This window comes from Lissotriton vulgaris, chromosome 6, assembly GCF_964263255.1.
Source record: "Lissotriton vulgaris chromosome 6, aLisVul1.2, whole genome shotgun sequence".
NCBI classification, from domain to species: domain Eukaryota; kingdom Metazoa; phylum Chordata; class Amphibia; order Caudata; family Salamandridae; genus Lissotriton; species Lissotriton vulgaris.
This window is the reverse complement of record NC_141694.1, coordinates 1,795,294,603-1,795,312,520: the sequence shown is the minus strand read 5'-3', so window position 1 is coordinate 1,795,312,520 and position 17,918 is coordinate 1,795,294,603.

Genomic DNA, 17,918 nt, shown 5'->3' with positions numbered 1-17,918 from the left:
ACAAAGTGAGAGATGGAATGAGTGTCTAGCCGGGAAACATCCTTTACGATGCAACTTTTACAACGCAGTGCCTTTACAACGCGGTATTTACAACAAAAACCATTACAACGCATTGCGCTGGGGGGCGCTCTAGGATAGGGAATAAGTTTAATTTACTATCCAACACCTTCCCTAGTGTCCACGGGGACTGGAGTTGGAATAGTAAATTAAACTATACACTATCCAGCACCCTAAAGCACTATGCGTTGTAAAGGTATTCGTTGTAAATACCGCGTTGTAAAGGCATGCGTGGTAAAAGTATGCGTTGTAACGTCATACATCCGTCTAGCCAGACTTTTGACTTGTATCACTGCCCACTGTTAGGTAATGAAGTAGAGTCTCACTTTTTCTTATCTCGCCTTGATCTTCTTCGGTCACTACATACATACCTTATTACATGGAGATCCTCCAAAGCTGAATACCCTCTGAGAGTTGTTTCCACAGTTTTGCCATATACCATGCCACTGAGTGATCACCTGAGGGTGTGGAACCAAAATATTGAGTTTTAAATGTCGGCCTTCACACATTTTGACTCCACAATTTCAACTTACATACATCAAGGCAAGTAGACATGGGGTTAGAATAATAAATCTATACTTCCCTATATATGATTACCTTGATGATACTATGCAAGACGCTATATTGAAGTCAAAATATGTGCTGGTCGATATGTTTTTGTAGTCGATATTCTGACACACAACCTCAACTGAGCTAAACTTCTTAAGTCTGGGAACTACAATCATGGTTCGTCCCTGAATCAGAGGGTGTAGAACTGTACCTGACTGAATAGCTCCTCCTATAGTGCCTTCCCTTACTGAAAGAATTAGTTGGGTGAGGCAAAGAACTTTAAAGTCAATCTTGTTCTTTGAATGGCAACCATAGCACCTTGAACTAAGGAAAGGGCTGTGTTCTCTGACTTCCCCAATGCAAATAATTACGTATCACTCTTCTTTGTACCTCACACAGACTGTGGCAAGAGCAGGTCAGGTGTCAAGCATAGATCCTGTTTGAAAAATACAGTCTCACCAATATGTTGGGGCAGACTGCAAGTAGCTAGCAACATGGACATTACGTGGTTGGTCTGTGATGGAACGTTGATTACCCTGGTCTCCTTGACTCTCCAGTAGCGTGGTTGAGCAGTCAAGATCTAGTGCAAAGGAGGTGGTGTCAAGGTTGTATCTAGATGCTGTATGACACAGCAATCTAAAAGTTTGATAACGTGCTGGATCGAAGAGCACACCAGCGCTATCCTTTGGGAGAACTGGATTTAAAGTTTGGGGAGGAGTTCTTGAGATTAGAGGCCCATCAAATCAAACCAGAAAAAGAAATAAAGGCAGGGGAACTTAAAGGACATTGGAAAATGACAGAAATATACAGTTGATTACTCATTCAACATCACAACAACACTAGATGGTTCACAGCAGCAGAGTCTGAGGGGCCTTCCCTAAAACATTCAGGCAGTCAAAAGAAGAGGACAAAGAGGTACTGTAATGCAACATATTTCTCTTAGCACTATTAATAGCCACTTGGTTCAGCCTCATCCATAAATCTGTCCCCTGCAAGTATTCATGTTAGGCTTATGCTGCACCTCACTCCGATCTACCTGTACCATTTACTGGGAGTCATCGGCACACTTCTGAAAATCAAAATTGTATGACCTAATGACCCCCAGCCGGAGTACATCTGTCAGAAATAGGGATGTTGGTTGACTGGGGTGGGAGCCCTGGTCAAGCAACAGCCACAGTCCCTTGCAGAGTGAACCACTAAAAGTCATTAAATTAACCTGTGCGTAACCCTGGGTAGCTTGGCACAAAAAGAAGCCAGGCTCAACTTAGAGGCAATATGTAAAGTAATTGTGCAGCACACTAACCAGTAACAAAGAAAAAACACAACAAAACAAAAATCCCAAACCAATTTAGAACAAATAGAGTACATTTTAATAAATTATTTGACACTAAAATTACAAAAATCCAATCAGTACAACCAAAGTTATGAGCGCCTAAAAGAATAAAGCGCCAACAGCGGACATTTCGCGACGCTAGACTGGGTCAAAGTAAAAAAATATGGCCAACCCAGGTAGAGTGTGGTTCAGATACCAGAAGTGTATTGGGCCCGGTCAGCGCTTACCTTCGGACTTAGAAGAAGAAATTCTGAGAAAAAGTGCCTGAGAAGGTAAAGTTCAGCAGTGAAAAGCTGCAGGAGGCGTCTTAGGAGGGAGCATCATCGTCGGATGGTCTTGGGTCGAATCCACAATAAAAATTTCTATGTTTGGACTTAGATGCCAAAATGGAAGTTGAACATCTCCAGCAGAGTGAGGCAGTGGGGTGTAGTAGAATACAATGATGTCGGTTACCCTTTTAGCGAGGGACCACTCAAATGGATTTGCTGCTGTGGAGAAGAACGTAGCCTGAGAAGCAGCAAAGTGAATTCGACCAGGGATGCAATGCAGGTGGCTAGACGAGTAGGTTGGTCTCGTTCTACTGGTCCACTCCTGGTTCTCAGAGCAGTGTTTGGCCAAAATATTTTTAAGCCCTCAGTTTTGGGATTTGGCCATCTGGGCACCTTTAGCACCACAACCAAGGGTCCAGGACTGGCGGGACATCTCTTGGAGGTTCAGGAATCACTCAGGCTGGGTTCAAGTGTCGGTTCAAGATGTTGGGACACTTTTGTGTCCCTGTTGCTCTGAAGCAAATTAGCCCTTGGAGTCACTATGGTAGTCCTGGCATTAGGTGAAGATGCAGGGCTCAACAGCAGGGCTGGCCTCTGAGGGTTCAAGACAAGCTCCAGACAGCAAAGCAGTCCTTCCAGGTACAGCAGCGGTCTTGCAGAGTGCACAGTTGGTCAAAGCCGCATGCAATCCTCTTAGAGTCCTTTCACACGTCCAGTATTTGACTGAAGAGTGAGTCTGAAGCCCTATTTCTATACCCTGGTACCCTTCCTCTGGAAGGTGGGAAAAGCTTCTGGGAAGGTTCTTTGAAGTACATGGAATTTCCCGACTTCCCTGGCCTGGCTCCAAAATGTCTACAGCAACAATTAGCCCATGGTGTGAAGACAGAGCACAGGCTATTCAGTCATAAATGAGGCTGTGCTCAGCTCTGCTCCAACCCTGCCAGCGGATGGCCTTTTGAGGCACACCTAATCCCTCTATTGTGTGACTGTCTGGGTGGAATTCACAAAGTCTAACTGTCAGGTACACCTAGTCATGTGACCCAAGTCAGGCAGCAGTCATAAAAGGGGTAAGGACAGAGCAGAAAAATGCCAACTTTCTAAAAGTGGAAATTGTAATGAGTATTCAATTTCACCATTAAAGAGGGGTTAACATTACAATTTCATGGATGCTAAACATGATATAGTTACCTGCTTTTAATTTTAATTAGAACTTACAGCTTATTAAAGGTAATAAGAAATCTCCAATATCATCCTATAGAAGTGGTAAGCCTCAATGCAGTGAAAAACTAATTTAGGAGTTTTCACTACCAGGACATGTCAAACTTAAAAGTACACATCAAACCTTTTACTAACACAGAACCCTGTCTCATGGGCTACCTTGGGCATACCTTAGGTGTGGCTAATATGTAATAAAAGAGGAGTTTGAAGCTTGGCAAGGGGTTTTAAATGCCAAGTTGACATGGCAGTTTAAAACTGCATTCAGGCTGCCGAAGTGGGTGGCACAATAAGCATTTAATTTTCAGGCCTTATGTATAAGGCATACCACTCTGCAAGGGACTTAAAAGTAAATTAAACATGCCTATCAGGTGTAAGCCAATCAAACCATGTTTAGGGGCGTGAGCAGTCGCACTTTAGTACAGGTTAGTAATGGTGAAGTTCACAGGGTTCTAAGGTCAACAAAAACAAATTTCAGCACCAAAAATGGAAGAAAACAGGCAAAGTGTTTGAGGGAAGACCACCCTAAGGCTGACAGGTTTAACAGCATCTATGTCCATTAAAAGAAGCAGGAAAAATGTGGAGTGCACTTCAAAGGCTTGATAGGATGGTGCCTGCAGCTGTGTCTGTCCTTCAAGGGAGGAGGACAGCCAGTCATTGACTGTCTCATTCAGACCCAATCTAGTCTCCAGTTTACCTACCAGTGATGTGTGGTCAAATGTGTTAAAGGCAGCAACTAAAACCATCAGAATTAAGAATGGAGCCTGCCCACCTCACTTGCTCATGCAGCTTTATTTGGCAAGTCACCAAGCTAACTTAGATCCTCATTTAGAGTTTGGATAGAACCCATATGCCTTAATTTTCTGGGGGAAACTCTAAATTCAGCTTAGAATTCACAAGCAGAATTTCCTCCCCTAGGGAGACAGTGTTGGAGTGGCCATTCTCAGGCGGTAGCATTCCATGTGAGAAGTCAAGCTCTATCATGGGCACTGCACACCCTGGTTGCCTGAATTGATGGTCACTTTCCCTTTAAATGGCATTTGGTGCTGTGCTTGACTGGGAAATTCTGTACTGAATTGTCATGATGATTACTGATTAGTTTATTGCAACACTCATGCTTCAAGCCCTGAGCCTTCAATGAACAATTAATATATTCTGGAGCACTAGTCTTTGTCTGCTTTAATTGAATCAAATCCACTAATTGTCCTTTTTATAACGAGCAAAGGGTCTGCACTGATCACAGAGTGTTTGGCATAGAGCGAGCCACCTGTCAACTCTAAGTATGTCATATGCTAATACTAGTTTGTTGCCATCTAACTATGGTAAAAATAAATTGACTAATGAGGAATTGAGGATATGCAGTGTATAGTTGCCTTCGCATAATCATTTTAGAGATCTCAAGGTTAGTTTCAGCATAGGGATTACAGTCTACACATTTAGTTACCTGCTGATTGTGATTGTAAGTCACTCTTAGACTTTCATTTCCCTCACCAATGGATTATGGTAATGTTAAATTCAACACATTGTACTGTTACACTGGAAAATACTGGTTTGCAAAAGGAAAGTCCAAGCATGCCAAAAGTGTGCGACAATGAGTTATGTCGTAGGCCTAAGCGCACAGACGGGATTTCTCCAAGGAAAGACTAAGCATAGAAGAGGGGTTGGAAACCTATCTGTTTTCCTCATGTCAAATTTGATTTCTGTCACTTAGGTTAAAATTAATTAAAATAAAAGCAGAAATAGACATTTTATACTGATGCTGGAAGTCTATGATATGCAAATTCCATCAATTTTATCATACGCCATGGAATATACACAAATTAAAACATGGCAAGACATAAAAGTAAAGGAGGTTATCATACTCCGAAAACTGTTAAACGTGTCTCATTCGGTGCCAGTTTAAGCTCTTCACCTTGAGTTATCTTTAACAGGAATTTTCGCCCGTGTAATCTCTAACATCATAAGGTGGGCGTATAATCTTCTACATGCAGAACCAAATACATTAAGACACATATTAAAATTGGAACCTTTCAGAGAGGAATCATCTGGGTATACTTTTAATAGGAATTTGATAAAAGCTTTTGAGATTTCACAGTGCACTTTAGCACTGTTAAAGGAGTGGTCACAAGCGCACCTGAAGCTCTTTTTAAAACATCTGGTCCCAAGAATCAGTTATGAAAAGGACATAGAATATTGCAGCCAGTTAAAACATTACAAACTGTTTGCAGAAAATATAGAATTTAAAACCCAAGCTCCCTATCTAGAATTTCAATTAGAACATGGGGTAAGGCACTGTATCCACTCTTACGTATGGGCATACTCCCGTTAGCAACTGTCTAAGCTAGTTGGTACAGTACAAATAACCCTAAAGGCATATGTGAACTGTGTCACGGTGGACGACAAGATTTGTTCCACATTTTATTATTTTGTCCTAATCCAAAGTATGGTAGAGGCTCGACGACTATATATAACTCCAATTCAATGAAAATATAATGCTATTTTATCAAATGAATTAATCGTGCTGTGTAATTCTCCAGTTGACAAATTTGTATGTTATAATCTGTTTAAGTTTTTTTTTTAAATGTTTAAAGCTGTTTTAAAAGTAAAATGCATAATTTTAATATACTTATACAATCAAATTCCTTATAAGCGGTCCGCAACACATTATCATTTTTCCATCTTACCAAGAATTTAAAAATGTTAGCATAATTCATTAATAATAATTTTTCCTTGTATTTGTTGATCACAGTTGAGGTCTGAATCAAATAAATAAATACATATGGAAAATATGGACATGTCTTCTCTGTAAAATTGGCAATACATTTAGCATAGTATTCTGCCATTTGCAAAACGCAAGCAAAGTTTCTCTTTATTGCTTGGGCTGGGTGCCTCTTGTATTGGTCTTACCAGACCCTTCTAAAGCTTCTTCCATGTCAATCAATGTGATGACCAAAATAGTCCACACCACTTATTCCAACGTGACACATATTGCCTTTGATGATCAACCCACTCTTCATTAGATGATCTAACACCAATCCCAATGCCCGATCATTTTCTTCTCAGTTTGTTCTGTAAATGAATGCATGATGTTGTGAACAAGTAATGCTCGTAACTTTTCCCAGTAACTGGTGCATTGTCCTCTGGAACACTGCTATAGCTGAAATAAGTCTGAATGGCATGTGACAGAACCTACATGCCCCCTCTGTGAAAAGATGTCAATAGCTTTCTTTCTTCATCAAGAGCAATCAGGTCATAGGCTGAAGATAGGTTTAATGATGAAAACACCCTTGCCCCTTTAAGTGTGCACAACATTTACATTATATTGGGAAAATGATGGTGATCAATTGATATGTTCTGATTACATTTCTTAAATTGATACACATCCTTACCCGCCGCCAAACTTGCAAGCCAAAACTACTGTGGTCAACCACTCTGATGCTTCAATAGGCTCTATCATACCTTCATTGAACCGTTTTTCCGGTTCCAATTTTATTTAATTTCTTAGGTCTAAAAGAATTGGTCTCACTTCATGCACTGCTGCCTTAGCTCCCTTGCATAACTGTATTTTATGATTAAACCTTTTAGCAATCTGAGTTTGTCCTCCAACACATCAAGATAATTCTCTTTCTTCCACAGGAACTTATTCGCTTCAACTTTTACGTCCACATACATACAAACACTTGATCAGGATGGTTGGGGTCTAGGGTAATTGGGGTTGGGGATGGTTGGGGATGGTTGGGGTCTAGGGTCTAGGTCTAGGGTAATTCCTATGTCCCTTTTCTGGGGCCACCCAAGCAGCTACTCTCCTTCAGCCACATATACTCTAGAACAGTGCTTTGCCCCTTGAATTATATGCAAATGTATTGCAGCATCGTAACACCCAATTACTTTAATTTAGTTTTTTTCCATAGGCTATTAACCAAACATCTGATGGCATTAGCACTTCTTCACTATATACATACCATTAAGGAGTATCCCTAAACCCTCCAATACGATTCCCCCCGCTCTCCATAAAAACAAATGTACAATCAACAGTGTTCCTACCATCAGCACGGAGACCTTTCAGGAGCTCTTAGCTGAGGTCAAGTCAGGAGCGCCCACTGACTGCTGTCCTCTCCACATACTAAAAAATTGCCTCTCCGCCCTCCCAGATCTTGCCCTTACCCTCCTTAACAACGCTCTTTTGTCCGGCCACGTCCCTACAGCTTTTAAAGAGGCCACTGTGGTCCCTCTCCTGATAAAACCTGGAGCCGACCCCACCTGCATGCCTAATTACCGCCCCATTTCCCTGCTCCCCTTTTTAGCGAAGGTCTTAGAGGCACACGTTGCTAGATGCCTCTCTAACTTCTTGGAAGAGTTCAATTATCTCGAGCTTCATCAGGCGGGTTTCCGGCCTGCCCACTTGACAGAAACAGTAATATTAGCTGTACTGGACACCCTTCGTGACTGCGCAGATTGGAGTTCCCCACAGGCTCTGGTAATTTTGTATCTTTCTGCCGCGTTTGACATGGTCGACCATACTATTCTGGTTGACCGTGTCAGACAAGCTGGCATTCAAGGAACAGCCGCCAGCTGGCTAAGCTCCTTCATGGAGGACAGGTCTCACGCGGTCCGTTTAAATAAGATGTCGGCCTCCAAACAGAGAATTACCTGCGGTGTCCCGCAAGGCTCCTCCCTGTCCCCCCACCTGTTCAATCTCTATATCCTCCCCCTAATTCAGTCCCTCAGAGACAGGAAGGTGACTGTCTTCAATTACGCAGATGACCTCCAACTGGTCTTTACGATCGATAACACTGACAGATCAATCACAAATTTTCAGACCATCATGAGGCACATTCAACTATGGATGGACCAAAACCACCCCAAGCTGAACCCTGTAAAGACTGAGCTGGTATGTACAGGAGACATTCACAAGTTATGGTGCTCTCATTACAGGCCTTCAGAGATGGGATCCCCACCTTCTCTCTCCTCCTCAGCAAAAACACTCGGAGTCGCACTAAACAGCGATCTCTCACTTAAAACACAAGAATGTCAGGTAGTCTCCAAATGCTTCTTCCAACTACGAAAAATTAGGAAGATCCGCAGCCTTCTCACGCAGGAATCCCTGACCCAGGTTGTGATAGCTACCGTCCAGTCACACCTGGATTACCCCAATTCCGTCTACCTGGGCATGCCTCTCTACTTGCTAAAAAGGTTGCAGTTGGTCCAGAACCATGCGGCCAGACCGATTCTACGACAACCCAGATGGCAACCAGATACTTCCTCGTTAAGGAATCTACACTGGCTCACAGTGCTTAATTTGTGCCGGTGCTTTCAGGTGCTGAGCACAGGCACCTATTTCTCATGGCCGGGTCTATTGAATTTTTCTCTGAAGCACAGGCAGCACTGTGCACAGGCCAGTAAAACGCCCCTACCCCGGAGCCAGGCTGGTGCACCTGCATGTTCAGATTTGGTTCATGCTGCTAGTGTGATAGCTTTGGTGCATGCCGGTGCCTGGTCCCAAGGGTGGGGGATGGGCAGGTATGATGCGCAGTATGAACTGCACACACGATCAACTGAAAGCACATTTCAGCGACGCCAGCCGTCTGCGCTTTCCAGTGTTGCTGAAGCTGTGAGGTTAGATGAGTTGTGTGTGCATTACACACAACTGTTATCCTACAGGTAACAGAGTGACAGAATTGTGTTCCTTGGCCGTGGGACACCATCAATGAATTCCTGCACAGCGGCACCTGCAGTAAACTGCCTGCCTCAGTAGCACAAGCAAGGCCTTGCAGCAGCATAACAAAATACGGGAAGGAGCTGAGGGAGGCCCGAAAGTGAAAACTTTTCTTCCTGCCGGTCAGTGTATAGTACCTAGATTATTCAATATTGGTGACATTGCAATAAGAATTAGAGTGAAATCTGGTTTCACTAAGATTTGTCTGATAAGGAGAAAGCTTTATTTTAAATAAATCATTGTAGGCGGGAAGTTTGCGAACAGTACACTGCATGTTACTGAGTGATTAATAGAGCATTCTGTCGAGAGGGGCAGTGTAATGAGGTGTGCGCACGCAATGGATTTGACCTATGCTGGCAGGGCACATGTGGCTTCCGCAACTTTAACGACACAGAACGCACAGGCTTGTGGGGAAGTGCTTATATACTCATACTCGCTCCTATCTGTCCCAGTACCGTCTTGTCCATATCACACCCATCCTTTCCCTTCTACAATGGGCACCGTTGCACCCACAAGCGCCTTGATGAATATCTCCCATCCCTGCCACTGTGACTGTTCCCCCACTGCTACCTCGTACAGTGCCCCTCTCTCCACAGTGGCCTTCTCTCACTATCACAGTGCTCCTCTCTCCACAGTGCCTTTCTCACCTGTATCTCATTGCCCCTCTACTTTCAGTTCCCTACACCTCCGTATCACAATGCCCCTCCCTGCCACAGCACTCGTTCGTTCCTGTTACAGTGCACCTTGACTCCAGCTCTTGCTCTCACAGCCATCCCTCCCCACCATCGCTTTGATTAAAGCTTGCTCTCTGCCCTGAGCACTCATACTTTAAGAGTTTGCACATGAGACCATGAAGCCCTTTTTAGTCTTGGCCACCCGAACGAGGAGGCTTTCCTAATCCCCCCCATCACCCCCCCTCCCCCCCCCCCCCCAACCAGATAGAGGATACACAGGGAAGTTATCAGTTTCGACCTGGAGAAAAATAGCATTGATTTAAAACATGCTATCGGAGGGCCTAGGCTGTGTTGGGTGCTGTGTACCTCCCCCCACCCCCACAAGCCTGCTGATATCTATCCCCCCACATGGTCTCTTTACCTCCAAAGATCCATGTCATGTAAACCCCTGCTGCCTACTTACTGCCTTATGTCCCTGTTGGAGAGAGATCAGAGTTTTGTCTAGTTGTAGTTGTGACTGTAGTGCAGAGGGATAATGTAGAACATGTACCATGCAGATGACACAGCTATATTTATGTGGATAGCTCAGTGGGTTTCTGTTTTTTGTCACAGACGTCCTTTTGTTACTTGCTGATCATAAATACAATCATAATATAGCACAGGCGGCAGACTCAGTTGAATTTTGTCCTTTATTAATTAAAATGTGTGTGTGGAATTCTCTCTGAATGGAGTTGAATGTCTGACTTCATTTGAAAATAGGTGGCAGTGGGATTTCGCGACTTTTAGCCTGATCTTGTAACAGAATTATTTGTTTGAAGCATGAGAGCGTGGTTCTTCACCAAAGCAGAATCCCAGTGGTATAACTGACACTTTATTATGTTTTTTTAGTTCAGTAAGATTTTATTGAATTTTAAGAAAGGAGAAATACATAAATACATACAAAAAAGTGAAGGAATTCATTAAAATACAAAGAAGCGAAAAAGAATAATCATAAAAAATACAGTCATCAATAAAATTCATCGCAAGAAAAAAATTGTCATTTAAAGGAAAACAGAAGAAGGGGAAGGAGGGGAAGGGAGGGGAAGGGAGAAGGGAAAGGGAAATATACATTTCATAGCATAAATACCTAAATAAGTAGAGTTACCAATACTACATCAGCAATAATACAACAATAATTATAACTGTACATATGAATCTATAGGAGACCAGAAAGATTGAAAAGTTGAAGAATTATGATGAACACCTTGTAATGACAATTGTGCACCTCTTCTTGTAAAGATAATCCAGGACCACCAAGCATGGACTGAAAGGGAAGAAGCATCCTTCCAACAAAAAGTGATGGATTTTAACGCAGCCGATACCAGAAAATTAAATAACTTTGCTTCAATATCATCAAGGGGTACACTCAACGCAACAGATTTACATATAACTTAATTATAAGAGGGTAAATCAGAAATAGGCAAAATGTTCTGTATCACGTTCCATACTTCAGACCAAAATTTCAAAATAGTCGGACAATCAAATAACATATGACGTAAGGAACCAGGATGTAAATTGCAATGCCAGCATTGATTAGATGGTAATAAGTGAACTTTAAATAAACACAATGGTGTCCATAAGGAATTAAATAAAATATAAGCATTAGTTTGATAAATTGACACTGGTAAACATCCAGAAATAGAAAGGTTCCATATTAATGACCAGGAATCATTTGGCAGCGATAAAGATAACTCATTATTCCAAAAAGTAGAAATTGTATCAACATTGGAACCTAAGGATACAGTGAGTTTCTTATAGAATACAGACACCGCTTTAGAGGATAAAGAAACAGTGTTAACATATAGCATAAAATCAGCTGTCATTTTAGAAGGAATGCCATTAGGGAAGGAATCTAAAATAGAATTACAGAGAAATTGATATTTTGACAGATCAGATAAAGGCAGCTTAAATTTTGATTGGAGTTGAATAAATGGAATAAACTCGTCATCCATGAAAACATCTCCAAGATAAAAAAATACCTTTAGCAATCCAGGAAGACCAAAAGGAAATATTCCTATTTAATTTTAACAAAGGCACTATGCCATAAGGACAAATGTACTGTAGAAAGTAAGGGGGATTCAAAATTGGAATCTAAATCATTAAAAATTATTCTTGATGATTTAATTATGGAAGAAGAATGTACAATTTTAGATACAGGAGACATGGTTAACAGGGATAATAAAGGAAAAGGTTTAACAAGGGAAGTCTCAATATGAAACCAGATAGGGGGAGTAAGCATAGGAGAGACATTAAACCATAACGAACTCTGCTTAAGGATAAACGCCTTATGATACAAAAGGAAATCAGGTAGGGCAAAACCAATATGACATTTGGGAATTTTAATTTTTTATAAGCAATACGGGGAGGCTTATTATTCCATAAAAATTTCGATAAAAGTTTGTCAACATCTTTATAAAATTTGAGTGGGAATTGAGTCGGGATCATGGCAAGAGAATAAAATATTTTAGGGGCAATAGTCATTTTATTAGATTCCATTCTCCCCCACCAAGAAAGATGAAGGGAGGACCATTTGGATATTTTTTGTTTAATATATTCTAGAAGGAAATCACAATTTAATTTTAAAGTAGCATGAAGGGATGATGAAAATAATATTCCAAGGTATTTCAATTTGTTCTTTTGCCAAACTATATCTGGTGAGGGTAGCATATCAGGAGTACATAACATATTTAGTAGAAAAAATTCAGTTTTAGTAACATTTAACTTATAACCTGACACAGTAGAATACTTAGAAATAATATCAAGCAAAAAAGGAACAGAGGAAACAGGATTACTAATAAATAATAACACATCATCAGCATATGCTAAAGTTTTAACAGTAATATCATTGATATTAATTCCTTGAATGTTATCACATTTTCGAATGTAATTAAGAAATGGCTCTATACCAAGTAAAAACAAAAGAGGGGATAGGGGACAACCCTGACGAGTGCCTCTGAAAAGAGAAAATTGGTCAGTAATCTGGCCATTAATAAATAATCGAGCTGTGGGAGCATAGTATAAAACAGAAATCATACGAATAAAGGAGGGGCCAAAATTAAAAGATAACAAAGTTTTAAATAAAAATTGCCAGTGGATTTTATCAAAAGCTTTTTCAGCATCTAATGCCAGAACACCAGCAGGGCTAAGGATAGTGGAGCTTTGCTCAATAACATGTAATAACGTTCTCGTATTATTAGCAGAATATCGATTTTTCAGAAAACCAGATTGGTCAGGGTGAATAATTGAGTGAAGGATAGGTGCTAACCTGGAAGCGATAATTTTAGCATATAGTTTACAATCTTGATTATTCAATGAAATGGGCCGATAATTAGCAACAAGGGTAGGGTCTTTATCAGGTTTGGGAAGTACAACAATTAAGGCCTCAGAGAAAGAACCTGAAATGGTACCTGATGAAGAAAAATGAGAAAAAATCTGGCTCAAAAAAGGTAAAAGGTGATGTTGAAACTCTTTATAAAATTCGGCAGGGATATCACTTTATTATGTTTTATCAGGAATACCTATTGTGATGGCACAAAACATCTTTTGATGACATAAAACTTAACGCAGTCAAAGAATGGCTATTGTGTGTCTTGGACAACACTGCTATGCATTGATAAGATGGGTCAAGAATGATACACTCCTGTAACCCCTCAACTTTACATAATTAATTATTGTTTATTTAATAAAGCAGAGGTTTACTCTTTGCTTGCTGTCCCTCGGTATCTGCTTTTCCTCCTTCCTTCACACCTCACTCCTTCCCTTCTTTCCAATCTCCATTTACTTTCTGCCCTACATCCACATTTTTTCTTAATCGCCACCTCCCCTCATTAAATGCTGGTTCACCTTTCCATCTTTCCCTTCCACTCTACCCTTACACGCTCCCCGCTGTCCACTCTTCTTCCCTGGCCTTTGTCCTCCTTTCACTTTTCCTTCTCATCACGTTCCACTCCAATCTTGCAATCCCAATCTCTGCTTTCCACATTTCTCTTCACATTCTTAATATACAGTATCTATCTTTGCCTTCGGACCTCTTCTCCTCCCTCACTCTCCCTTTTAATTTTTTCCTTCTTGCACATATGTTTATATCCACTCCAGGAATCTGTCTTCTATCTCAAGATCATAGATTGAAATCTTGGAGCGGCCACTCAATCTTTCATCTTTAGATAAAATTAGTGAAATTGAGCTGGATAACAACATTTTAATTTGGTGTCAAGGCCCCCTCTAGTGAATATGTGCTTTACAAATATATGGGGTGTGTTTCTCCCTCTATCCCTTCATTTCTTCCTTTCACATTCTTTTCTTATTTCCTCCTTCTTTCATCCATTACTTATTTCCTCCGTCCAGGGCTCCTCTTCCTGCATGCATTTGTTGCTGCCTTCTTTAATGTATTCCTTCGTTCATCCTTTTCCTTTCTTTTAAACAGCACAGTACAAGCACATTTTCTTTCATTTGCAAAGCTGCCTCAAGTCCTCAAAGGACGATTTCTAAAGCTGCATTTTAAGATTACACACAATCTCTAATTTGAGTTCACTTTTAAGTTGTTGTCGTAGGCTTCCTACATGTTATGTTATATTGATTTGTATAGTGCACTAATCACCCAGGAGGGTACCCAGGGGCGTGGCAGGTGTGAGGTGCCTGAGGTGCTTTTGTGAATAGCGAGGCCTTCAGCTTCTTGCGGAATTCAAGAAGTGAGGAGGTGGCTCTGATTTGTTGACGCTTGTGGATGTGGGTAAAGCCAAAAAAGGAAGTGGTTGGAGCCACTGGAGGAAGGGGGTGGAGCTGGGGTAGTGGGCGTGGCCTCTATAAAAACTGTTAGGACCTGCACTTCATATTTTACAAATTAAGCACTGCTGGCTCCCCATTGCTCAACGCTGTACATTCAAAACTGGATGCCTGATCTTTCAATCTCTGCACGGCAAAAGTCCAAACTTTATCAACAACTTGATACTCAGGCACACTCCCTCCCGCAACATACGCTCAGCTCACCTCTCACTCGTCCACACCCCCTCATTAAGGCAGAAACGCCTAGGACGTTGCAGATTTGCTACTCTCGCCCCCAGACTTTGGAACTCCTTCCCCCTGGAGGTCCGAGCCTGCTCTGATCCTATGAACTTCAGAAGATCCCTCAAAACCTGGCTTTTTGAGCAAGCCTACAGCTGATGTTCTCCTGGGTAACGATCTCTGCCTTTTCTTTTACAGCGCCTTGAAAACCGCCCGGTGTACGTGCGCTTTACAAGACATTTTTAACATTAACATACATGAGTCATGTCCTGTCCAACCAGAGTATGCATTGTAGCCAAGGCTGCCGACACTCTAATTGTTTTAAAATGTACTATTATATTACAAAATGGCTGATCACAATCTCCTTCCACACCACACACTTGTAATATATACTCTTCATCGTCAGTCTCATTGTCTATCACAGACATGCCCCCTTCATGCTTTAATGTCATATTTGTTTTATACATGACCCCGCACATCCCTGTAGGGGCATCCATTTGCTTGCACTTTCTTCACATTTGGCTTTAATTTGTAATTCACTGAGGGGCAGATTTATGATAACTGGCGCATCCCGAGGGATGCGCCAGTTATTTTGCGCCGCTGCTCCGCCACCCATGGTGCGCCGCATTTACAATGCGGCGCACCATGGGGCAAAAATGGAACAGATGCGTGACACATCTGTGCCGTAAAAGTGACGCATTGCTGGAGTTGCATCGCAAGCGCGACGCAGCTCCAGCAAGGCTCGGGGTGCCACATCTTTACAATGCTGCGTCAAAACCTACGCCTGCTTCAAGCAGGCGCAGGGTTTTGACGCAGCATTGGCCTGAAAGTGACTGAGTGAAATCTTATAGATTTCACTCAGCCACTTTTGCGAGGCGCACCTGCCCCTGAACGCCCACCCTGCGCCGGAACGCCCACAAGCGGCGCAGGGCTTTACAACGTGACGCATCTGCCTAGATGCGTCACGTTGTAAATCGGTCGTAGGGATGCGCCACGTTTACGCCGCAGTTGCGTGACGCAAACGTGGCGCATTCCCAACATAAATCTGCCCCTAAATGTCCTTTGATGCCACATCGGGTGCATGCGCTGGCTGTCTCTACAGTATCCGATTGTTATGGTTGCTATTCTTACTCTCAGATTACACTTTAAACCCACCTTTTTTTAGACCTCACTACTTGTATTCATGTGACATGCTTGGGTCTCGACTCCAGTTGATTTATGTCTATTCCATGTACTAACATTTCTTAGCTATCTCTACTGCTTTTACAAAACCATTAACAATTTTTCTTGCCTTCTTTTGCTAGCAATTTACAACACCAACTGTTCACGAACCATCCCATCAAGAAATGCCTTATAAATGCAAATGGAAGCTAAACTCCCTAAAGCTGCTATAAAATCATCCACTGTCTGTCTGGAAATTGTTGTGTTTTCTTTAAATATGCCTTCACCCATTGCCTCCAGATAGGCTGGAAATCCTGCCTTTCACTTCACCCACTCGAATGTTGTTTGGGCCATCCACTGTATAAATACTGTTTGAACTGTGACCTCAGCTATGTTGTTTTCTGCTTTGCAAAGAATATAACAGTTGTTGCTATTGGAAGTGTAGTTGCTCATTTCAGGAAATATATAATTTTACCTTATTGTGAATGTGTCATTCATATGGTGTGCACATCACTGTTTAACACCTTGGCTGCTAAGACGTTTCCGCTCCTGTGCTGAAGATGGACATTTCCCATTGTTCATGACAAGGTCAGCTCGTCATAAGCACAGCTCCAGTGTGCCTCATAAATGGCTGTTAAGGATGCTCTGTGCTATGTGCACATCTCCACAATCCAATTATAATTACAAACGGTGTGTACCTCACCACGCATTGATGTAGTACATCTCTTATTTTTTCCTTTTCTCTAATGGCGTGCTCATCACCGTGCGTTGACGTTATATTGTTTGTCTTTGTGACTTATGTTCTTTTCTTTTACTCTGTGTGCGTCCCTGCGCTGATGCTCAATTAGCAGCGTCGAGGAACTTGACTAAGGCTGCCGGGCACTGCTCTGTGGATAGCGATGCAGCAGCGAGCAGTTCATGTGTCTTCCTGTGTGTGACGTTAGACATTCTTTCTTCTTAGGAAGTTCAAGGCTTCTTTATAAGTATACCTTGTGAACTTAGGGCCAGATGTGCAAAGCTTTTTTTCTCATACAGGCGGTTTGTGACCGAAATTTTGTTTTCCACTGTACTGAATGCAAAATGTGATTTAGTAACTTGTTAATGAATCGCATTTTGCATTTGCGTCCCTTCAAAACATCAAATCAGTATGTATGTATACCGAATTCTGGTTGCAAAACAGTAATACTTTACCACCAGAGTTAAATTGGTGGTAACCCATTTGCAAAGGGTAAGGCATCCCAAAACCCCCTCCCCCTTTGACAATGTAAATAAAAATATTTTTTAAGAGCAGGTAGGTGGTTCATCGGACTACTGTCTACCATTAAAAAAATGAAACTGCAAAGTTTCATGCAGTTTAATTTTTTTATTCTTTGATGCAACCCATTTTCCTCTAGAAAAAACGGGCTGCATTTTAATATTCTAAAAAAGATTGGTTTATGAAAAAGCAATCACAGACATGGTGGTCTGCTGACCTCAGCAGACACAAGGAGATGATAGACGGAGTGCAAATTGCGACCTACCTCACTAATATGCATGAGGTAGGTCAATTTGTGACCCAATAGGAATCGCTAATTAAACTGAAAAGAGTTTCACACATTAGGAATACCGATTTTCTACTTTTGATTCCGAGAAGATCGCAATCAGGGAATCGGTATTCCTGTTGTTAGTACATCAAGCCATAAGTTCCAAATGGGGGAACTTCCTTCTCCTCTTGTACCTTTTTGGATTTCAGGACATGAATTTATTGATAGATGACGGTGTTCTAGTTCCTTTGTAGCAGGTCTAGTCCGACTGTAAGAGGGGCACCGCTTGCCGCCACTGAGAACTATTTCGCTTACATGAGGTAGTGTGTAGAAATAAGTTTTGTTTGTCAACTTCATCCATATAGGATCAGACTGCAACCA